The sequence below is a fragment of the Peromyscus maniculatus genome, chromosome 6 (genome assembly GCF_049852395.1).
Source record: "Peromyscus maniculatus bairdii isolate BWxNUB_F1_BW_parent chromosome 6, HU_Pman_BW_mat_3.1, whole genome shotgun sequence".
Classification (NCBI taxonomy): domain Eukaryota; kingdom Metazoa; phylum Chordata; class Mammalia; order Rodentia; family Cricetidae; genus Peromyscus; species Peromyscus maniculatus.
The window spans coordinates 40,753,175-40,778,625 of NC_134857.1; the positions used below are offsets into that span (position 1 = coordinate 40,753,175).

Sequence of the window (25,451 nt, forward strand, 5' to 3'; positions counted from 1 at the left end):
TGGCATCACATAAGCACTGTGGAGTCCCATCGAGTCCTAGCTACAGAAGCGGAAGCCTGAAGGTAAGACACATACTCTCAGGTTTGTTTTGACTTGTTTTGTCTTTTTTGTGTGGAGATCGGGTGTCAAGCAGCACAGACTGGCCTTGAACTCCCTCTGTTATCTTGATCCTCCTGGCTCCACCTTAGAAGTGCTAGGATTATAGGCACACAACTCGTAGCACACGTTTTAGTTAGGGTTTCTATTCCTATGATAAGACACCATGACCTTCAGGAAAGAAAGGGCTTATTTCATCTTACACTTCCAGGCAACAGTCCTGCACTGAAGGAAGTCAGGACAGGAACTGGGAGACAGGAGCTGATGCAGAGGCCATGGAGGGGTGCTGCTTACTGGCTTTATCCCCAGGACTTGCTCAGCATGCTTTTTTGTACATCCCAGAGTTACCTGTTCGGGGATGGCACTACCCACAATGGGGCTGGGCCTTTTGTGGGCCCAGACAAATCACTAATTAGAAAACGCACTACAGTCTTGCCTATAGGCAAAACCTATGGATATGTTTTCTCAATTGAGAACGCCTCTTCCCAAATGACTCTGACTTGTCTCAATTTGATATAAAACTATCTGGGACAATATGCTACCTATGTGTTGACTCCTGAAAACAGGAGAATAGCCAAATTGTGGATAGAGCTCCGAACCAATTTCTATTTAAGCATTAAGCTCATGCAAATCCAGAAGACTTTAGCCAGCAGTAGGATCATCATAATATTTTGTTGGTGAAATAATGAATGAATGAATGACTTCCCTAACTTGTTCCAGTACATTAGGGGGTTGTAGTCAACCTTTTGCAACTCCTGACCACTTCCTAATCAACAATGGTAAAGTGAGTGCAGACCATGTCCCAAAGGTGGCAATATCTTCACCTGAGTACCCTCTGGGTCACATTTTTTTTAACCATTTGAGAAAATCCTTCAATAAGAAGTATAATGGACTTGTTACCCATTCTGTATCTTTTTATAAGTCAACTTAAGTTTTGTTCACCTGTTTCTTGAGACAGGCTCTCACTCTATGGCCCTGGTTAGCCTGGACTTCTCCTCCTTTCCCAGACTGACCTCTAACACATGACAACTTTACCTCAGCCTTCCAAGTGCTGGGACTGTAGACATGTACCATCATGCCTGGGACGACTGAATTTTCTAAAGTCAGTGTCAGTTTGTATCAAGATTTAGCAGAACATACAGCAGTCCCACAGCCCACTTGAGCACAGCTGCCCTGCTGTCAAAGTCCTGTACTCGAGGAGGGTTTGTCAGCACTCAGGGATCTTTCCTACTGCTGAGCATCAAGAGTTCTTTGTAGACTTCGGATAAATGCCTTAGGCTTCCTAAGACGTGCCTTCTGCAAATACTTCCTCCCAGTCTGTGGCTTGTCTTCTCATTCCCTTAGCTCTGATGGTGCCATCACACGTAAACCAAAAGAGAGAAAGTGTTCAGTCCAAGAAGGGATCCCCAGCCTCCACATCACTGAGCCACCGAGCTGGAAAATCCCTCTTCTTAGAGAAATGGTCCTATGCGTTATGAAAAATGCGTGGTCCTACAGCATTTAGAAGAATCCCAACCCCAGATTGATTAGATGCCTATCACAGCCCAGGCATAACAATGAAAAATATCATCAGACGGTAGCAAACATCCTCTGGCCACAAATTATGCCTGACTGAGAAGTTGTAATCCAAAGGAATGAATCAATGATGATGAAATTTAAGTCAGCAGTGAGGAAAGAGAGATGCTGAAATATTTTGCTTCAAAGTCCTCCCCAGGGCCCCAGAAACCATAACAGTGGATTTATATTGAGTTCATTCTGTTATGTGTGCTGATCCCACATGCTAATGTATCCAGGATCTATTTCTAACACTTAACACAATTAGATATACTCTTTCATTCTCTACCATATCCCTGTTCTGGGCCTGGGAATGTGTCACAGCAGAAGAGTGCTTTCCTAGCATGCACAAGACCTTGATCCCAGCGCTGTAAAAAACAAAAGCAAAACCTGATGCTAATAACAAAGTCATGATGACGCATGACAAAGTCCACAGTTCATGTAGAACTACAAGCTGGTCTTTCCTTGGTGGCCCTCTGGCCTGGGAAGCCTGTGCTAGTCATTTATGGATACCTAACCATTCCAGGGCATGTGAAAAAGGAAGTATGGACTCATCAGCTTTCTGAAGAGGCCTTAGCTGTACGATGCATAGTGCAGCACAAGACACAGAAATAAAAGGTCAGTGGTAGCACTTGGTGCCTGCCAGGCTTGGGGAATGCTCGGCAAGGCCAACATGTGTGCTGTGCATACTCACTGCAATGTAATTCTATAGAGTGTGACTGGAACGTGGCAGTGCGATTTTAACAGCTGCTTCCGTAACATGATGCTGTGCTCTCCTCCAGTTTGTAACAGAAAGACCCTGAACAGGTCAGAGTCAAGCAGAAATAAAGCAAGTGACTCAAAGTGACCCTTTTCTTTGTGGGTTTTTTGGTTTGTTTGGTTTTTTGTTTGTTTGTTTGTTTTGAGACAGAGCTTCTCTGTGTAGCCCTCGTTGTCCTGGAACTGGCTTTTGTAGACCAGATTGGCCTCAGACTCAAAGAGATCTGCCTACCTCTGCCTCCCAAGTGCTGGGATTAAAGGCATGCATGACCCCCGCCCAGCCAAAACGATCCTTAAATTAATGTCAGGTGTATTTACTGGCAATCCTATTGCTGTCTCTCTAGCCCCATTTTGGAACTAGTACAATTACCATACAGCAACACTGTCAAAATTGGTTTTCTTCTGATTCTGTAAATGAGTGTTATTCCTTAGTTGCTACCCAATTAAACATAAGCATTGACAAGGCAGCTGAAACAAAGAATAAAATAAGAATTAAAAACCAGTGGCCAGACATGGTGACTCATGTCTAGTGCCCAGAAGGCTAAGGCAGGAGGATGGTACATCTGGGCCTAGCCTGGGCTACATAGCAAGCTCCTGTCTCACAGAACCTGAAAACCAAGTAAATAACAACCAGAAATTTGTCTGTATTTATCATATTTTAACTTAAAGACCGGGTTCTGGTTTTCTAAGAGTTTTAAGTGATCTAAGAATTTAACAAAAACATATTTTCTTTTCTGTTTTTTTTTTTTATTTTGTTTTTCATTGGAGATGGAGTTTCATTCTGTAACCCAGACTAACCAGCTAATTGTATGGCCTAGATTGGCCTCAAACTTATGACAATCCTCCTGCATCAGCTTCTGGAGTGCTGAGATTACTGGCACGAGTCACTATGCCCAGCTCAAAAGTGTGATGTTTATCAGGGACATTGAAAGGCAAACAGATCATATCATTGAAATTAGCTGTACAATTACCCCAACGATGTTCTTCTGTGTGTAAGTGCCTCTTGCTAACTGGCTGCAGCACAGGGACCATTTTATGTGTCAGGCCCCAGAGCACATGGCATGGCCTGAGTCACAGCTAATGGCACTGAGCAGGGTCTGTGCTTGAGCTGTGGCAAGCGTTCTGCCTGCTTCAAATCAGTATTTATGACGAGCTTGGCAGATAGAGATGACATTTGCACACAAGGAGTCTGGCCCCAGACCCGTGTCTTCAGCATTGTTTGAGGCCAGTCACTGAAGTGACCCAGGGAATTTGGAATACCAATGCGAGGCTTTCTGCTGAGGGTCAGAGCAGAACTGTTACCATACATCATTGACTTGGGGCAGATGAGTGTTTCTAAAATGCTCTTCTGTGTGAGTAGGCATTAGCTGGCAATTCAGGACTAAACTGTGTTTACCTCGATTTCATGTTTAGTTAGATTTTCTATTTAGAATCAGAAAATATTACTTCTGACTTTGGAAACTGAACTCGAGAGGCTCGTGAAAAGACACGTGTGTATCAAGAAGGCTGCTTGGACTTGACATGGCTCTTACGGAAAGAGGGCTTTCTTAGGGGGAGTGTAAATGAGGCGACACAGAAGGCTGACATTTCCGCTGAAATGCTAAGGTTTGAGAATCAGTGAATGACCATCTTAAGAAGGAATACGTCCGACTTCAGAAGGCCTGGTCCTGCCTCCCTCCTGACCACCTTTATTTTAGTTTTCCCTTAGCTGTGGCAGAGGCTTTCCAAGGTAACTGATGTTTTAGGAGGCAAGCTGATGAAAACAGCAGAAAGGAGTTGTGTGTAGCAGCATGCTGGCCTGAAGCTTACTATGTAGCTCAAACTGGCTTTGAATTCACAGTCATCTTCCAGCCTGGGCGTCACATGTATTGAAATTGCAGGTGCAAACCACTATACTTGTAAAATACACTATGTTTAAAAAAAGGGGGGGGTGGGGGAGTCTTGGTGTTATTAGGACTTGAATGATGGAGGAAATCTCTCCAATCTGGGGTAGGACAGCCCTCTTCTTCATGGCTATTTCCAGTGTTCAGCACTAAATCTTTTGCTTCAGTTCCCAGTCCTCTTCTCTAAAGTACTAGAGAGACAGTGTCCACAATCTGCTGAACTACTTTCTGTTTCTCCTCCAAATCTGCTGTGAATTCCATCCTTCCAAATGGTAGTCTTCCTGGGCCTCTTGGTTCCGCTTGTCTTCCTGGATGAGACTCCCCTCAAGGACGAGCCCTGGAATCTCAGCTCCATTTCTGGGGTAATTTCTGCAGAAAAGCAAGTTTGGCATAGCAAGCCTTACTATCCACAGTGGCAGTAGGTGGGGGTGGGGAGGGAGGGAGGGAGAGAGGGAGAGAGGGAGGGAGGGAGGGAGGGAGAGAGGGAGGGAGGGAGGGAGGGAGGAACAAAGATCCACTAGCCTGAAAGTTTGACTGGGACTTCCGTTAGGCTTCTGAAACCGACTCCTTACCCAGGCAACAAACTCCAGCAGCATGCTAATGAATACTCCATATGATAAACTTTGGAAGTCACCCACAGACATTTAAAACAAAACAAAAAAAACTTCTCCTTCTTGGGCCAGAGTCTCCGTGACTATCTCAGAGGCTCTGAGAAGTTTCAGGTGAGTGGTATTTTAAGAACAGAGAGGAAGAAGCTGCATGTGGAATGCCAGCTTCGAAGTTCTCACTTCACTTTCCTACGTCTTTGGAGGAAGCCTTGGGGTGGCACAGGGACAAGCAGTAGCAAGAACCGAGACAGGAGGTTGGCAAAGATGCAAAAGACTCTTAAGGAGACCTTTAATTCCTAAACAATAAGTGACCATGAGGTTATGGATGGGATTTGAACTGGAAAGAAATGAACACTAACTCCAGCTTGTCAAAGGTGAAGCTCACCCAGAGGGATGACGTGCCTGAGGTCTCGACGATATTGCTTAGGTGAGAAGTGCAGAGGGTGGTGTTACCAACTGTTTGGCTGGGCGGTTCTGCAATCATAGGCTCTTGAGTGTCAGGTGGTTTGATTAGAAAAGGCCAGGGATAGAGATGTTTCATCTTTGGAATGTCTTTAAGGGTCACTCTACTTTGCAAATATGATATGGGTTGAATGTTCATTTATATGTATTGTGCTCGTTAACTAAGCAAGATTATCCCTTGGTAAAAATCAAAGCTTCATGACTAACCAAGAGTAGGTCTTTGATGACTTAGCGGTTTTTTTTTGTTTGTTTGTTTGTTTCAATTATTTGCAAAAGTATTTTTAGCTCACACACAATGTATTGACTGTTTTATGCGTGCATACAACTCTGTACATTTTACAAATGTGAAAAATTACATAGCTCATGACAATCAGAATAGAGGGCAATCTCTTATCCCTATACTTGATTCTTCCTTTTCTTCATGCATTTCTTGTTGTGGGGACGGGGCATTCACGTGTGCGTACACCCCGGCCATGTCACAATGCATGTGTAGAAGTCAGAGGACAGCCCTGTGGTGTCAGGTCTCTCCACCTTTGGATGAGTACCAGATCTTGAACTCAGCAGGGTAAGCTCCTTTACCAGCTGAACGCCATCATTGATGTTCTACTCTCTGGAGTGAAACCTCCCAGCTGACCCTCACCCTCACCTTCAACTCCACACAGCAGTTTCCTCTTTCTCCAACCTTTGTTTGGTGTTTTTGGAGACAGAGTCTTACCCAGCCCAGAGACTGACTTCCAGCTCCATATGCTGTCGAGGATGACCCTGAACTTCTCCTCTGCTTTCCAGGCCCTAGTGCTAAGATTACAGGCCTATGCCACCACACCCAGCTTTTGAGTTTGACTTCTCTCATTTAGCATTAAGTATTTGAAAGTCATACCATTGTGTGTTCAATAATGCCTTCTTATGTATTGATGAATAGACCATTGTGTGGGTGGACTCGCTTATTCACCTATCCACCCACAAAAGGACACTTTGGAAGATCCCAGTTGTTGATAGTTACATATAACAGACATAAATGTCTGGGTGAGGAGAATTTTGATATCTCCGGGTAAATAGCTAAGAGGAGATGGCTGAGTCCTAGGAAACTGCCTCTATTTTCCAAAATGACTCTAACTACATTCTTAGCAGGAATGTGTGACAGTACAGTTGCTCTGCATCCTTGCCAGCATTTAGACATAACTGTCTGTCTGTCTGTTTGTTTGTCTGTTTCTTTTCTTTACTCATGCCAACAAATGTACTTTTGTTTAACTTTACTGGGCTGTTTATCTTTTATGTTAAATTACTTTATTTGTTGTTCCAGACAGGATCTCACTCTGTAGTCCAGTCTGGCTTAGAACTTGATATGAAGCCCAAGTTGACCTCAAATCCAAACAGTCCTCCGACCACAGCCCCCTAAATGCTGGGATTATAGGTTTGTGCCACCACATTCCACTACGATTGTCTTTTCATTCTCTTTAGAGTGTCTTCTACAAAGTAAATGTGGAAGAAGATCAATATACTACCTTTTTAGTGGCTCATGCATTTGATATTTTATGTAAAAACTCCTTGCCTAGCCCAAGGTCATGAAGATTTTCTCTTACATCTAAAAGTTACATAGTTTTATTTCACTATTTTTTAGTATTGATCTGTGACTCACTTTATATCACAACTTTTTCTTTTAGGATTTTTGAAGAGAGGTTACTCATTAATTGAATCAAGATACCCATTTGGTTCCTGATACATAAGCTTAGCACTATGAGATATTTTTTATCAGAGGTATATCCAGTATTTCATGTCCTTTAATCAATCAACAAATATTTATTAGTGTGTTATTTCACCTTCATTACTGCTTTCTGAATATTTTGGAAAATCCTTATTGGATATCCTGTACCCTAGGTCACATCTGTGGATTTTCCAATCAGCACAGTTGGCCCGTGAATAGTTTTCATTAGCAGCCTACTGACAGACAGACCATCAAGGAGTCTGGAGTCCAAAGGAGTAACTATATTGTATCTCCTTTCATGAGAATTCCAGTTTTTCCCCTTCCAAAAAAATATTTTAGGCTAGTATGATGGCTCATGCCAGCAATCCCCAGCAGTTAGGAGGCTGAGCCAGAAGGGTTTCTCTGAGTTTGAGGCCAGCGTGGAATACACATTGAGTTCCAGTCTGGGATACATAGTAGAAACCCTTTTTCAAAAAACAAAACTTTTTTTTCCTCTGACAAGCAAAGTAAAGAATAAGATGAAAGTAATGTGTGAGATCTTTAAACTTACAATGTTCTGTTCAGCATTTCGCCTCTGATTGTCAGAGACGTTAGAGTTTTACATAGAGCTACAAAGACCTCAAAGGTCACCTTGCCTTGACCCAATCACTTAATCCAGTCAACAAGTATTATTACTGAGCACCTCCTGTGAGCCAAGTGCTTAGTACAAGTCAATGAGAAAGGTGAACGTTCAACCAAGGGGAGGCTCCTGATCTGAGGCTATTCCAATGCAGGGGCTGAAATCAGGATCTCAAGATTGCCATCTCCTGTTGGCATTCCTACACCCTGAAAGGTCCTAGCATCCTGGGGTCCTCCTCCCTACAGCAGTGCTCACTCTAATGAACAACAGAATGTCACAGTCTTTGGTTTCAGGGAGACTGCAGACCGAGTATTAGAAGGAAAGAGACTGTTGGACTTTGGATAGGTTTAAGGGATGAGGCAATCAAAAAGTATAGTTTAGGGAAGAGAATTTTAAGATAGACTAACTGGTACAGTGACTCACACCTGAATCTCAGTGCTTGGGAGACCAGTGCAGAAGGATTGCCATGAGTTCAATGCCAACCTGGGCTCCATTGCAGTGACTTTCAGGCTAGCCTAGGCTTGCGTGTAAGACCTTGCCCGAAACAACGACAAAGAGGCTGTTTGTTATCAATGGGATTCTGAGAGGAGAGTCTATTGAGAAGTATTGAGAAGGGCACAGGGAGAAGAGGATGCATTCCAAAACAAAACCTAAAAGAGCAAAAATACAGTTTCAAATATTCTGTATCAGCTCTTTTTAAACAACCACTTTGAATGCTTCCTTCCTTTAAAAGACAGTTTAGGCAACTTTCCAATTAACTGATAACTATTGAAAATTGCCCAGAGTTTGAGATTATCTCTTCTCATTGTGTCAAGACAGAAATTTTCTCCCTTTCAAGACAGTCCAGAACACCAGAGCAGAGCACCCATGGGTACTAAGATAATATTGTAAAGCAACCACCACCCATCATAGCATATACCGTGTAAGCACTATTTTAGAGAGGATGAAGAAGTATTCTCAGACCACAAAGCTATGAGGTTGGGATTCAGAAATGGGTCCACTCCAGAGCCTGTAGATGAAGCAAGATGGTCTTCAAAAAGCTTACCTGGATTTTTGAGGACAGCCCTAAAGAGATGGCACAGTGAGAGCTCCAAGTTCTTTGGTAGAGACGGAAATATTTAGAACTTCAAGCTCTTAGCAGGTGCTCTTATGTATTAATTGAATATGAGCAGCTAGAGTCAGATGGGATAGTTGTGCCCGTCATCCCATAAAGTAGGATGACCACAAATTCCAGGCTAGCCTGGAATAGCAAGGCCAGGTCTCAAAATAACAAAAAGAAATAAGACAAGTGGTTGTTCAAAAATAATTTAATATTCATAGCACCAGTATTCACCATGGCAAAAAAAAAAACCTGAATTGTCCATCAAATGATGAATGCATCAATAAAATGTGCTACATATATTCATAATGTAAAACATGATTTTGATCCCAAGAAGAAGTTGTGATATATGCTGCAACATAGATAAACCTTGGAAACCAGCTAAGTAAAAGATGTAGACACAAAAGGCTGTATGTATATTGTGCAATCCCATTCATACACAAAGTCTAGAATATGCACACACGCACAAGGTAAGCAGCTCTGTTTCATAACGGCACTCCCCAGCCACCACATCCTGGTTCTCCCCCGGGCACAGAAACCACAAACCCCAGTGAACATGTGACTCTTGTGAAACCAAAATCAAATTAGATCTTTTCTCCTTTAAGTTGGTCTTTTCAGGTATTTTGTCACCGAGATGACAAGGATGCATTTCTCGGAACACATTCCTGTTGTTAAGTACGGTGTGTCTGTGTCTACGAAAGGCTACTCTTGCTTGACCACCAAAGCCACTTGAAAGACATTTGTACCTCTGATGCTGGTTTGTAGTCTGGCATACGACAGAAGCTCAGTAGGACATGTTTGAAGAGATACACAGGACACTCTCCCAGGTTCACCAGTCTTGGTTTCTAAGAGAACACATCTGTCTCCCAACCCTTACCATTTCCATCCTCACAAGGTTCTCAGCAACAGTTCTCTTCTCCCCATATCCAATGCCACCTGCCTAACAGACAATGTAAAATTCCTGTTGACATCCGGCTTCATCCTCAGTTCATCCTGTCTATATAGTGAGGTCTATTTCCTTCCATTCTTTGAGCACTAGCATTAGCATACATGTACCCCACAGTGCATTTCCCCACCATTGCAGCCAACGTGCCTACCAGTGAGACAGGTGTCAGGGCTTAGGAGGAACAGAAGGGCTGTATTCGGAGGCAGGGGCTACAAGCACATCTGTATTCTGTAGGCAGGAACATTTCATCAGTGCAATCTACTCATCTCATTTACCGGTTCCTGTTTGGATTTAAAAGCTAAACAAAAGGCATGAAGGATTTTAATCCCAACTGACAAAGTCTGAATTTGCATTTCTCTCATTATTAAGGCAAATTATTGAAGATTAAATAAAATGTTGATTAGAAGACAGTATTCTATAAATGCACTGTGGTAGTTAATCTGTCTATACATTGATCACACCACACTGTACTTAAATTTAGAATTTTCATGCAAATTAAATTTTCTTCTGGGGAGGTAAATTCCTAAGAGTTATAAGGTAGTCTGAAAAAATAGATTATTTTTATTATAATAGAAACAGTCATATGTCATAGGAAGTGTATTCACTTATTTCTATTTTGCATATTCAGAGACAAGAGTCTCACTCCATAGTCCTGGCTGCCCTGGAACTCACCAAGTAAACTTGAACTTATGGGGAACCTCCTACCCCTCCCTGCCTCTCAAGTACTAGGATTACAGGTGGGTGCCACCATGGTCAAGCTCGTATGTGTTTTAAAAGGCAGAATACTTACTGAGAACTTATGCCTCAATCATAGTGGCCACTCAGCAGATGATATTCAAGTAAACAATAAAGTCTTTTTTATTTTTAAGAGGAATCTCCTATCTGCCCACCATTCCAAAGTAACTGTGGTTAACTTGGTGTCATTGAACTTCGTCCTTTACCATGTGTATTTCAAGTGGACACTGTTTTATGAGCAGCTGTGTTCACTTCACAAGGTGTCATGAACACTTTCCAGACCCCTAACTAGCTGCAGGATACTCTCTCTTTGGCTAACTCAGATCTAACTGTATCTCGATGCTGACTCATGGGCATATCAGAGTGTGGAGGGGGAGGAGGATGAAGCAGTCCAAACTGAACTGTTATTATACTATATTAACACCTTTTGTTCCTCCCAGAAATGGCAAGCCAAGAGAGGTCAATTCTAACCCCAGCCAGAGGGACTGCTGCCATCAGGCTGTGGACACTGGGCAGAGCAGAAGGGTGTGTGGTCTTTTACTTATTGAATTCCACCTGCTCTGTGACTCAGTCCCCCTCCCCAGAAGTTTATTTAAACCTCCGGCTATGAATGCTGGCAGCAACTTGATTGGACTTCTGCCAACCATTAGGAAAGAAAAGCCCAACCTGTACCGCCCCTTATCTCTGAGGCTGAGCCCCATAGATAAATACTGGTTTCCTTCCCTAGTGGGCGTCCAGGACTACATACTCACAGTTTCAACTGAACTCTGATTGAGGGAAAGCAGCTCGTTCTTGTGGACGCTAAATCTGCCTAGAGGATCCTAAAGGGGCTTCAAGACTGCATTATGCTAAGGAGTCATCTGGGTTCAGTCTTCCTTAGGTTTATAGTTCAATGAGATAATTCATGTACGAGGGAGGTATAGCTCAGAGGCATCCTTTACCAACCAGAAACAGCTTATCTTCATAGATAAAACTGCCAGAATGTAGCTACAATAGATATAAAGAGTATATTAAGGTTTGGGGTTTCCTTGGGTTTAAGAATGTAGTATAATATTTGTGAGGGTATTTCAAAAGTTCTCTTTTACTGTTTTATTACTGTGGGCAAGTTCCTTGATATATGTGTGTGTGTGTGTGTGTGTGTGTGTGTGTGTGTGTGTATGTGTTTATTGCTTATATCCTCAACTGTATAAAAAAGACAAAAGGACTAGAAAGGTGGCTCAGTGGTTAAGAGCACTTGCTTTTCTTCCAGAGAATCCACATAGCAACCCATGACCATCTATAACTCCAGTCCTAGGAGATCCAATGCCCTCTTCTCTCTTCCATGGGCACTAGGCACATATGTGGCACACATAGCAGGCAAAACACTCATACATATAAAATATAAAAATTATTTTTAAAATTAAAAATAAAATAAAAAGGACAGTAATGTAAGTCTTTGTGAATTTAAAAGTGGACGGTGTCAAGACTGAATCCTGTGATGTGTGGCGTGGTGCCCGGTTCACCAGAACTTTCATGGATGTTAGCTATTTCACTGTCATTAATACTGAGTCCCCTGTCTTGTGCGATGGTAAATAATGGATGTCTTATCAGGATATCACATTTGACCCCAGGTTCTACATATTATAGATAAAAACACATAGACTACACTCAGTCAAGCAGTCACCTCATAGACAAAGTTACTGCACAAGCAGACAACCAATCATTCTCACAGACATGTACAACTACTATACACTCAGCCAAGCAATCACCCACACAGGCATTTTACAACTACTGTATTCCAGTTTTTAGTAATCTAAATGAAAGAGGGAGAAATACGTTTCTGTCATGGGAAGTCCTTTTGTTCAGAAAGAAAGAAAAGAATGTCCACACATGACAGCACATCCAACAATCCCAGCATTTAGGAGGTTAAGGAAGGAAAATTGTGGATTTAAGGACACCTTCTTTGCATAGTAAAAATCTATCTCTGAGACAGAAGAAGAAAAGGCAGGCAGGCAAAAGGGAGGGAGGGACAGACAGACAGATGGAAGAAAAGGAGAAAGAAAGGAAAGAGGAGAAGAAGGAAGAGAAAGAACTGATGAGGTTGTTGAGACCTGTCTAATGTCATTTGTAGAGTGACCCAGTTTAGAAATCTAACAACTTGGTGAAGTAATGGCTCCACTATGATTCTCATAATGACTCATTATGATTCTCTGGATTTCCTTGATGTCTGTTGCTATGTTCCCCTTTTGTTTCCGATTTTATTAATTTGGATATTCTCTCTGTGTTTTTGGTTTGGATAAAGGTTTGTCTATCTTGTTGATTTTCTCAAAGAACCAACTCTTTGTCCCACTGATTCTTTGTATTGTTCTCTTTGTTTCTATTTTATTGATTTCAAACCCGAATTTGATAATTTCTTGCTGTTTACACCTCTTGAGTATGCTTACTTTTTTTCCTCTAGAGCTTTCAGGTGTGCTGTTAGGAGCCTGCACAAGTCTGCACCTGGTACTCTGTGTATGGGTTGTGGCTGTTAGCTTGGTGTTTTTCTGGGACTCCTAACAGGGGAAGCAGGTGCATCTCTGACTCATTTGCCTGCTCTTGGGACTCTTTTCCTCCTGTTGATTTGCCTTGTCGAGCCTCAATATGAGGGCTTTTGCTTTGTCTTATTGTACCTGTTTTGTTCTGTCTGGCTGTCATCTCTTGGAGGCTTGCTCTTTTCTGAAAAGGAAATGGAGGGGAGAGGATCTGGGGAAGAGGAGAGGTGGGGGCAGCTGGGAGGAGTGGAGGGAGGGAAAACTGTGGTCCAGATGTATGAGAGGAGAATCTATTTTCAATTTAAAAAATTGACAAACATTTTGAAATTTTCCCTTCTTTTCTTTTGTGAGTTTACCACAATACAATATGCATGCTCTGTTCTGTGTGAATATAAATAGACTCCGTTGAGGAAGAAAGACATAAAAGGCTTCTGTGACAACTGCTACCCCCCACCCCAACCTACCCCAACAAAAAGTAACAGCCTAGACAGAAAGCCATCAAAGATAACTCTTAAAATTTTCGATAAGGATGCTGAAGTGTAGCTCTGCACAAATGATGGCTTCTGGAAGTGGTCCAGGTGAGGAAGAACTCAGTTTTCCTTAAGGGGCTGGCCACCAGGAATCTGACCATGCTCCAGTGAGTATATGGGCAACACAAATTGATGCTTTTTTTCTTTCTTTTTCTTCTTCTTTTTTTAGAGGAGGACCTGGGAGGACTGGGAATTGAGTGTGTTTGGGATTCATAAGGTGACATTCCTAAATAACCAATAAAAATATTATTTAAAAATGTATTTATATGGGGGGGGCAGAAAGAAAGAAATTTAACAAATCAGATGTGTAATTCTGAAGCTTAAATAAAACTTAGAAACCAGAGTAGATCTGCTTCACTAGCCCCATTTCTGATCACAAAAATACACATACACACACACATGCACGCACACATGCACACACAGGTACTTGCGCGCGCGCGCGCGCGCGCGCGCGCGCACACACACACACACACACACACACACACACACACACACACATACACACCCCTCAGCACTAAACTGAGAATGGCAGCCCCTACCTCGTATGATCTGGGAATGGTTACAGCTGGCCTGTACCGTCTTACTGGTTCTCATTCCATCTGAGACCTTCATAGACTCAGCTGCCAGGCCAGGGCTGGATACAGTGTCATTGTGACTTGGAACCATCAGGTGAGTAAAACCAATCTCTCTAGGATTGGGATCCTTGCAGACGCTATGGCCTGAGCACTGTCCACTCTCACCTGATCCTTGAGTCCCTTCTTAGTGGACCCAAAATCATAAAGGACAAAGTTTCTTAAGAAAAGATCCCATGTTTAACATTGATCACCATCTTGGGGCTGAGTTAAGCTCGGGGGCGGGGGAAGCACCACACAGCCTCTGGGAGGCCCTGGGTTCCATCCCTAGTGCCTGAAAAAAATTATTGATCATTACTTTCTTCAATACCCATGTCAGTTATGAATTATTTAGTGAAATCTTAGGATGCCTAATGAAGAGTCTCTCATCCTTCAAACTTTACTTCCTTATCATTACCAGAAAAAAAAGAAAGAAGACAGGGAAAGCCTGCTTTTATAAACTTGTGTGTACTGATCGTATAGTTGTCCCCCAAAGAGGATGTCATTATTCTGGAAATGTCAGGTAATCACACCTTCTGTGTATCAAGCCCAACTTTGTCCTCCTTTCTGTCCTCCCTCCTCCCCCACCTTCCTCCCTTCCTCCCATCCTTCCTTGCTAACCTAGGCCTTTCTATGTTATCCAGGTCCACGAAATTCAGCCATCCGAAGAATGTTGTTAGATCTTTGCACAGAGCGTCAGCCCCTTCACTCTGAGTTCACTGTTTCCCACTTGAAGTGGTCACTGTTGACTGCCTTTTACAGACTTACGTATATTCCTGTTCCAACAAAATGACATACACTGGTAATGTTGCTTAAATTAGTAATAACCCACAACTTACACAGCTCAGTGTTGGAACTGTATCTCATTAAAGATAACACATCCTGTTGAACATGTATTATACAAAAATAATAGATAATAATAATATCTGCTTGAAAGTATCTCAATTAGGACTTAGTTAAAAGTGCTTAGCAGCAGAACTATATCCAACAGCTTTAGTAATTAATTATACCTAGATGTATCAATCTTATATTATTTCAATTCACAATGAATACATGAGTTAATTTTTATAACTTTCCAAAGTCTATAGGCAATAAACAAATTACCAAACTGTCTCTCTGTTCTCAGCTCTGGTTCTTCAGCTATGGCTTTTATTTACCAGGCCTATTGACTCACCGAGACTTTGTCATTAGGCTAAATACTCAACTATGTTTGAACTATGCTTAGACTTTAAATCCCAGGGCAAATGGGATGTTTTTTATCCTTCTTACAATATGACAGGCTGTACTGATAAAGAACCAGTTTTTAAAAATGTTACTAGGAGTGATCATAGCTTTAAATTATGAATGATCAAAACCCTGTAAAGCATCTTTGTGTACATTCAGAAAGGAAGCATTTTTCTCCTGGCACACTCTGCCTTCCCCCGTGGTGTCCAGGGCACAAGACTTGTGGAGTACAGACTAGATGTCAATGTCCACTTAGGCCCAACCTGAAGCACGCTCAGCAGCCCTGGAATGGGGTGCAAAATGTAACAGAATTTAGAAAGTCATTCATCTTTGATGTACTCTAACCAGCACATCCAGAAATGCATATCTCGATAATTAATTATAACCACATGTATTGTCAATTTTTTTAGAAAGGGGGAAAAAGGGTAAGATATCAATGAGCTACAAATTCATGGAGATATTTGAGCAAGTGAACTGAATTAAACCACCTATTTGTGGGGTAGAAATCAATTGGGTCTAGGTACTTTTATTTATAATGAATGTCGGTTCCATGGGACTTTTGATTTTTTTTTTGTTGTTGCTGATGTTGATGATGCTTTAAAAAAAAATAATATCTTGCTATGTAGCCTAGGTTGGCCTCAAGATCCTCTTGCCTCAACCTCGTAAGTCCCGAGACTTACAGACATGTGCCACAACACCTGGTTAAGACTTTTGCTTTTGACAATTTTCTTTAAAAGAATTTTCTTATTGGTATGAAGTGTTATTAAATAAAGCTTTGGACAATATGGCTTTAAAAATAATGAACATACACTTGAACCCAGAGCCTCATGCTTTCTGACCAAGCACTCTCCCATAGAGCTACACCCCCAGCAGAGGCTTCTATTTTTATGTAGCCTGTATAAACAGAGAATTCTCACCTAATCCTGCTGCATACACATTGTTATGAAATCACAAAATAGCACATTTTTACAGGTACTGTATATATATATTTGGCTACTTTTGGACTTACCCAGTTCTCAAGAGATGACGTCAAAAAAATAAATTTATAGCATGTTCTCTCTTTAGATGTTTTTAATGAAGAAATTAAATACTATGATTTCTAAATTTAAAAAAAAAACTAAACATTTTATGACAACGTACATTCCCAGTTTTCCTTCCAAAAGGTTAGTTCCAATCTTACTGACATGCAAGGTATACTGGTTTTACTCCATTCTCGGTGGTGTTGGGCCTTAATATTTTTAACTATTCCAGAAAAAAAGTAGTAGTTAAATATGAACTTTTATCTTATGCTAATTTATTAGTCACAGTTGGCTCTTTCCATTTATTCAAACTCACAATTAACAAAATAACATTAGTAAGTAGCACCTATTGTGTGTCAAGTGCCATGGAAAAGACTAGATGCTTTATTTCTGCACCCCACCTCACAAAATCCCAATACATTACTGCTGGCACCATTTTATGGACGAAGAAACTAAGGCTAGCATGCTGTAGTCTTGTTTTGTTTTGTTTTGTTTGTTTTTTTGAGACAGAATTTCTCTTTGTAGCTTTGGAGACTTTCCTGGAAATCACTCTGTAGCCCAGGCTGGCCTTGAACTCACAGAGATCTGCCTGCCCTCTGTCTCCCAGTGCTGGGATAAAAGGCGTGCGCCGCCGCCGCCGCCGCCGCCGCCGCCGCCGCCGCCGCCACCACCACCACCCAGGATTGCTGTAGTCTTAATATGAAATATTCCTCACAAAAGACATGTCGAAGGCTTAGTCCCAGCTAGTAATACAACCAGAAGGTAATAGGATCATGAGACCAATAAATTCTTCTCTAGAAGAGTGATGATGAGTCGTATTGAATGGATGATTAGGAGATGGAGCCTGCCTGGAGAAAGCAGTTCACTGAAGGACATGTCTTTGGAGGGTTTTTCTTGTCCCTGGCCCCTTCCTGCTGCTACCTCTGCTTCCTGGCTATCATAAAGTGAGCAGTTTTCCTCTGCCTCATTAGGCCCTGCAACAATGGAGCAGCCAACAGACCACGGGCTAGATCCTCTGCGACCTTGAACCAAAGTGAATCTTCCCACCCTTAAGCTGTTTATCTTGGGTATTTTGTTGCCACGATGAGAAACTGACATGCACACTATGTCTGTCCATACCACAGGATGTCTGACACAGGGGTGCGGGTGTGACTCACCATGGTGTGTGGCCTCCAGGGACTGTGCCATACAGTTAGGATGTCATCCCTTTATCTGTTACACTTTTGGAAAATATTCCCCTAATGTTGCATATTTTTGTGTTCTTGTGTTTTTATGGGCAGAACACATTAAAATTCTAATTGATTTGTTTTTGTGATTTCTTGTATTACTTCTGAGTTTCAGCTGGTGTTTTAGCTCCAGGGACCTGAAAACTATTCAAATGTATTTTCCCCTGTGTGTACATGCATGCGTAACTTGTATGAATAGATGTATAGGAATATGCACATGCACTTATACATAAACATCCATGTGTAGACATACTCTTTAATCCATATGATCAATATCTTGGTGTACAGTACAATGTATCTGGGGCAGCTTTTGTGAGTCACTGGGATACTGAGGCACCAGAATTCAAATCTCTGACTTACATTTGTGCCAAGTGATATGATTAAGCCAAGACTACTTAACCCAAGCCCCAGTGAGTCATTCCAAACGCTTGAATCATACTGGCTGACCTGACAAAGTTTCTGCTGAATTATTGCCTTGAGAATTCTTTGCATGGCTAGTTGAATACTGGATGTCTTCAAGCCTTGTGATTTATAGCCGTTCGTCATCTGAGTGCCTGTCTGACCCAATGGGCATACCCATTGCATTTCCACAGAGAAGAAGTATGCTTGGCATTATATTTTGGTAGGTCCAAATTGGTTCTAAAGTTTAGGTCATTAGAGGAGAGTGTATCGTATACTGCAGACATTGTGTGGTGTGTGTACGTGCGTGCGTGTGTGCGTGTGTGTGTGTGTGTGTGTGTGTGTGTGTGTGTGTGTAGATTTCCTGTGTATAGGAAAAGGTGAAGCTACAGATTACAGTATGGAGATACAGAATGTATATAGACACAAAATAGAATACTTATGTAGGGCAGTCGAGTATGGCTAAGAATTTTCCCTGCTTATTCTTTTATAACTTCTGAATTTTGTTTAATGGGTTTGGACTATCTTTTCATAAATGGTTTTTATAGTGAAAATTAATTCCCATTTTTATTTGCTTATTTTTGGATTTGTTAATTTCTTATTAGCATACATCAATTATATATAGTGATAGGTTTTATTACCATTTTTGCACATGTACATAATGTATTCATGGGTGCACACACACCTTTACCTTTCCTTGGCTCTCTCACACTCACCCCATTTCTCTTCCCAATTTGTCTCTCTTCTATTGCGATGTTTTTGTACAAGTGTTACTCAGTGAGTTTCTCTGGAGTGGTTTACAGGATCATGGGCACCCTGTCAGTGGTTATATCAATGAAAACAATATTTCTCTCCTTCTCCTACCCCTCAAATTAACCTTTACCTACATGCAAACCCTGAGGGAGGGAGGGAGCCCCATGAGCCCTTCCCCATTGCATGACAGAGCTTGATGGGCCCAGTTTCATGCAGCCAATCACAGCTGCTCTGAGTCATGCCATGCCTGGAAATCAGCATTCCACACCCTCCCCCTCCATCCTTCCGCCCTTACATTCTTTCTCCCTCTTCTTCTACAGTGTTCCCTGTGCCTTCAAGGGGGTGATATGAATGTCTCATTTATGTCTGAGTGCTCAACAGCCATGAATTCTAAGTACTCTGGCCGCTTAGGAGTCTGTGTAGTCACTGCTTAGCATTGCAAAAAGAAGCTTCTCTGACCAAAGCAGGCAGCAGCCCCACCAGTCTGTGGTCATAACCAGAGTTAATAAGAAGGCGGTTTGACAGTCATGTTAATTCCGAGAAGCAAAACGAGAGCAGCAGCTTCCAGAGTGGGACCCAGGACCACCACGCGGGGCACTGAAATAGTGAAATTGAAGTTCACAGATGTCACTGATGGTACAGCAGTATTTTCTTGCTAGCTATTTATTGATTGATCTATTTATAGACAGATTCTCACTATGTAGCCCTTGGTTAGCCTGGAACTCAGTATGTATGTAGATCAGGCTGGCCTCAGACTCACAGAGTTTGCCTCTGCCTCCCTAGTGCTGGGATTAACGGCGAGTGCCACCGCTACCACTTTGATAATACAGCAATATTTTCTAATCACCTTATGAAAATAATGCAATATTGATTATAGAAAGAGCTACCAGTTTCGAGGTGGTTTAGTAACGTTGCATATTATACAAAATTTATTTGTTTATTCTGTCATGTGGAGTCTAGTTGCTATGCACTTACTCAAGCCAGGACCCTAGTTGGTTGCCTAGAACTACACTTCCCAGGTTGCTTTGCATCTAGCTAAGATGCACCCCAAGGAACGCCCTCACAATAGGGTGAAGAGTAAGAGGGCAGGAAGAAGTCAGGGCATGTCTGCTGTCCATGTCCCCTGTCTAACACTAGCCATGTCTGTCTCCGCACCAACCAGAAAGGCTCCACTGCCGTGTTCCTATGGTGGAGCCTGGTCCCAGGCTGTGATAGCGCAGTTTCCTCCTCCTGTCTGTCAAATCTGTCAGACGGCTTCCTGTTGTTGCTCGTCTCTGGGGTACACGTTTGGCTGTGAGTTCTTCCATTTTGAAAGAACCAAGTCTTTATACCAAATTTTCTGTCAGGAAACTTGAAGTGGCTTCTGTTTTTCTGGCCTGAGAGAATGACCGAGAAACTACATTTTCTGTTTCTTATTTGAAATATTCTTCCTTGCCCACAAGCAAGAAAGGCATTTCAGGGCTCCTTCACAAGCGTGCGAACATAGATTCAGGATGCAGGATTTCCAGCACACTGGCTGGTCAGGTTTTTTGCACTCTAAACCCATATTACTTTTTCTTTCTTCCACTTTTTTTTTTTTTTTTTTTTTTTTTTTTGAGGTAAGGTCTCACTTTATAGCCTATGCTGGCCTTAAACTCACTATATATCCTAGGCTAGCTTTGAACTTGTGACAATATTGCTGCTTTAGCATCCCAAGTACAGATATTATGAGTGTGTTCCACCATGCCCATATTTTTTTATCATTATTCAATGTTTTAGATGACTCTATGTGTGTGTGTGTGTGTGTGTGTGTGTGTGTGTGTGAGAGAGAGAGAGAGAGAGAGAGAGAGAGAGAGAGAGAGAGAGAAAGAGACTCTCTAAGTAGCCTGGGATGGCCTCAAACTCAGAGATCTGCCTGCCTCTGCCTTCCAAGTGCTGAGATTAAAAGTTTAAGCCATCACACCTAACTGTAAATGGCATTTTAACTGATACTCTTTTTTAATTAAAAAAATTATATTTACTTAGGAGCATTCAGAACATCAGCAGAACAGCTGCAGGTGTTTTGTGCAACTACAGAGTAAGATCAGAGGACAGAACAGCGGTCGTTGTATGTAAGCTGCATCGGACACAACTAATTTGGGCTCTGCACCAGCATGAACACTTTAAATTTCCCTGCACACTTTAGCAGACTATTTAACTATTGGTAGGATGGGGCTATCTAAAGGCATATTCAACAGTGATAAAGACATCATACTGTTTCTGTGGAGATTAGCTAAGCCTGCCTCCTTGTTCAGTGGTATATAACCTTGCCTCCCTGTTTATCTGTATGTAATAACCCCACCTCCTTGTTCAGCAGTGTGCAATAACACCACCTCTCTGTTCAACTGTATATAATAAACAGGCTGAGCTTTCGGCGCGCTTTGGGCTTCTCCATCGGAGATCCAACTCTTCCCATCTTTTCTGTCTGTGTTTCTGTCCCTGTTTCATTCCCTCAGTGGCCCAGTCAGGTCAAATCCTGTGAGCCGAGCAAGGACTCAGCATGTGATGACTCCCTTCTCGCTGCATGAAGTTTGTCCTTAGCTCTGTAGGCAGAAATTCCTGTTTGTCACTCCCAGCAGTGTGGTCCCATGTCTCTACCACATCACCAATGGATTAGGCGGGATGTTCTCCTTTAATTTGGGGTGATCCTCAGAAAAGAGGCAAAGCAAGGTGCATGGGAACTCTGGAACTTCCTTTCTGTTTCCTTTGAGAAGGATGTAGGTTTTCATTTCTCTTTCATAACAAACTTTGTCTGCCTTTGCAGATGATTTTTCCCTTTTCTTTAGCAGGCATGGTCTTTTGCCTCTCTGAACACAATTTAGGAAATTCTGAAGTTGGCTGAAGCGGCCAGTGCCGCTGCTGCTGCTTCTTCTTCTTCTTCTTCTTCTTCTTCTTCTTCTTCTTCTTCTTCTTCTTCTTCTTCTTCTTCTTCTTCTTCCTCCTCCTCCTCCTCCTCCTCCTCCTCCTCCTCCTCCTCTTCCTCCTCCTCCTCTTCTTCCTCTTCTTCTTTCTCTTCTTCCTCTTCTTCCCTCTCCTCCTCCTCCTCTTCTTCCTCCTCCTTCTTCTTCCCCCCAGCATGTTGTTTCCACAAAGATTGTGTATTATGATGTGCTTTTTGTCGGCTTCTTAAGCTTCCCTTGGGCCAAGTGTAGAGTTTTGTCAGCAAGTCGCAGAGTCACCCAGTGCCCAGTTGGTTCTCACTTGCTCTGGTGTTGGCCCTAAGGAACCCAACATACTACACACCTGTGAGAGCAGAGCCAGATGCCAAAGACATTATATTTTTATAAGAACTTCGTCATTTCTTTCTGAACCAGAACATTTATACTATTAAGTAGGAAATGCTCCAGTCAGACTTCTCAGAATCCTGGGCTGGGGCATGCGTGAAGCACACATGTGTGAGCTACTGGAGAAGGCTGGTGTCCAGAGCCTCTTGGGCTGACAGCAAGAGTTCATATTCTAATGGCTTTTTGTGACATGCCAATACAGACTCCATACCTCCTAGCTAGCTTTGTTTCAAGTTACTCTAGTGTAAGAAGTCAAAATCCCATTTACTCATTTCTCAGGAAAGGCAATTCTCCACCAAGCTACTGGGCCTAAGTCCTGCTATTATATGTTCACCTGGAGTTTGTTAGCCTTGTTTTAGTCCGTCATACTCTGACCTGGTTGAGTGCTGTCATTCTTCATAATTACAGGCTGTCTCATGCGTGGCTTCTGACATGTCCTCACCCTACTTTACCCTACTGTCCTTCTGGACTGGCTGGAACACCACCCTTGCTTACACACCTGGAGCTTCTCTGTCCCATCTGTTGTTTGTGAGGATGTACCTTTCTTCCCTCACAGTCCTCTGTTCTATTGCCGACTACATTTTTTTTACTCCCTAATGGAAGCAAATATGGAGCTAACCCGAACTCCATCCTACTTCAGCTCCAGAATTTGTCTCCATTCCCATCCCACGTCAGCCTTTGAACAAGCGCCATGCGTCCATTCACAGATTCTAATCATATGCATGGTCCCAACTGCTGCTCCTGAAAGTCTGATACAAACAACCTGCCATTAACCCTGACTGGATCAAGGTGACACTCACTGTTCCAGGTACAGGAACAACCAACTCAGCTGTAAACTGTCCCATTCCCCTACACTGGCTTAGTGTTTACCTCTCATGCTCCCTAATTGCTCCAAGCTATTTTTCATCTCCTGGTTCAGTCTCCCATCCATCAGTCATTACCCTTGGCAGGACCCTATTGTATGAGGCAGATTTTATTAGACTGCTAATAAAGCTTAGATTTCAGGCATCCTAGCTCACACAGCTTTCTTTCAATGTCTCAAAACTTATTTTGTATTTATGATTGTGAATTCATCTTACAGAGGGGTCCTTACACAATAGAATCGTAGGCCACTATACAACCTGGACCTGTTCCTATTTAGGTGATGGGCTTCCTGGTTATCTCTGAGTTGTGGGCATGTGCTCCTTTCAAGGGGAAATGTACCCTGCAACTCCACAGTGAACTCTGGATGCCCTCAGCCTCACAAACACTGTTCAACCTTGAGTCTCCTTTTAATTATAATGTCAGGGCTTTGTTTCGCCTACTTTGCAGGTTAAATGGATTTTTGATGTTTGGCTTTGAAAACAAACCACTTAACAAGTAATTTGTAAACAAACTTTTGGAATGTAAGCCAGTTCTAAACTGTAGGTTTTAGGGACTTAACTTGGAGGAAAACCCATAAACCACAGCTGTGCACACTATTTTATACCTTCTAGAAACCTTTGTTATGTACCAATACTGACATTTTGCCACAAGGAACTTCCCAATTAAATCCAATCAAAAGACATAAATATAGTGAGATTCAACTAGTCATGATTTATAAGACTACAATCAGATAATCCAGATTTTCTGAGTCAACTTCCATTTTTAATATGGATTATCTATGATCTTCAAGTGTGATTCTGTTACCTCATTGTCATAAACCAGAAACAGTTCAGTACCTAGCACACAGTAGGCATTCAAGAAATGCATGCAAAATAAATGGCAGACTGGTAGACTATGCATCCTGATTTTAGTTTTAATACTGTGATCAGTGACTGTATTTAGGATGGCTACATACAAGCAATATACGTTGTAATTAACTTCTTTATCTTTGAGGCAGGGTATTTTATAGCTCAGGGTGATGTCTGACTAGCTCTGTAGCTTAGGATGACCTCTAATTTCTCCTGATCCTCCTGCCTCTGGTCCTCACCTCCCACTGCTGTCCCTGTTCCCCATTTGTGGGATTACAGGTGTGTGTCATCACACCTTGTTTATGCAGTGCAGGGTATCAAACCTAGGGCTTGATGCGTGCCAGGCGAGCCCTCTACCATCTGGGAAACTTTCCCAGCCTCTGCTGTGTTTGTTTCAGTGAGATTGGCAATTATGCAAATTTATATAGATTTCCAATCTCACTTGCAAAATTAAATGTCTTAGATTTCAATGGAAGACAGAATACGGCCATTAATGTCTCTATCCTTGGCAAGACAACTATTTACCAAACAAGACTATACAATCTCTTTCAGGGTTTTATGTGTTTAGTTGCTTATCAGGCAAAGAAATGCTTTTATATCCACTTTGACGTCTAAAATGTTTTCTTTTTAAATAATCAATATAGTTACAGCATTCTATATCTCACATACTTCTGCTATATGCTACAAATATTTTATGCGTGTTACTATTTTCTATCTACGAACTCATTACCTTTTGGTGAATCTATGGCCTCCCTCCAACAAGTAGATTAACAATGTGGTTTTGATGATGAAAAAGCTTTTAATGTAAATTGTCTTCATACTTCTCAAGCTCCAAAGGGATTATACATAGTGGAGTGATGACCAGGGATGTCCGATTCCTGGATTCGGGACTGCCCCAGAACTTCACCCTGGCTGTAACTTTTTCAACTACCACCTTCCCCTCCCCTTTCAGCCCTCATCCTCCCCTAGGAGAAGAGTTAAGGGTTAACTCTTTGTGACAATAGATAGTCATCAACATTAGGAGAGGGGAAAAATGTTTTTAAATGTTAGATTGACACTGAATTCTTTTTTTGTTTGTTTGTTTTTACTTTGTTGTTGTTTTGTTTTGTTTTTTGAGACAGGGTTTCTCCGTGTAGTTTTGGAGCCTGTCCTAGAACTCACTCTGTAGATCAGGCTGGCCTCAAACTCACAGAGATCTGCCTGGCTCTGCCTTCCAAGTGCTGGGATTAAAGGTTTGCGCCACCACCGCCCAGCGACACTGAATTCTTGATTCTAGAAAAATAAGTAGCTTTGGCATCAGTCTCTCCCCGACTTTTAAAACACCCTGTCCACAATCCTCAACCAGAAAGTAACAACTGTGGCCAGCTCCCTTTCCCCCCGGAGCAAGCAGAACAGGTGCATTGTTACAGGTTACTATTTTGTAAGTATGTGAGTGATTTTCACAGTCTAGGAAATTTGTTAGAAACCTGGAGAAGTTTCCAAAATACCTGTAAGCAAGATTTCCACTTAGTTTCTTTGGAATACAGTGCCAGAAACTAAATAGAATCAGAATGTCAGGCAGCTGGTTTTCACCTTACAAACTCATTTCCATCCATCGGACTCATGCCCAAGTTAGAAAAGGTAGCTTTTCAGAGAACACCAGTTTCTCCCACTTCCAAGGGCAACTGCAGAGTAATTACTTTTTCCTGGGAAGTTCCTCCAC

At 42.1% G+C, this 25,451-nt stretch overlaps 1 long non-coding RNA gene across 2 annotated transcripts; it reads left to right on the plus strand.

Annotated features, from left to right (window-relative positions):
* Nucleotides 1–2,097: 2,097 nt before the first annotated feature.
* LOC121830148 (uncharacterized) lies at nucleotides 2,098–15,227 on the plus strand. 2 transcript variants are annotated; one of them, XR_013052068.1, is made up of 3 exons: nucleotides 2,098–2,268; nucleotides 14,536–14,637; nucleotides 14,759–15,227. It is a non-coding gene; the product is annotated as an uncharacterized LOC121830148 (long non-coding RNA). The 2 variants fall into 2 exon arrangements; XR_013052069.1 differs by lacking the exon at nucleotides 2,098–2,268 and adding an exon at nucleotides 13,264–13,610.
* Nucleotides 15,228–25,451: the final 10,224 nt, after the last annotated feature.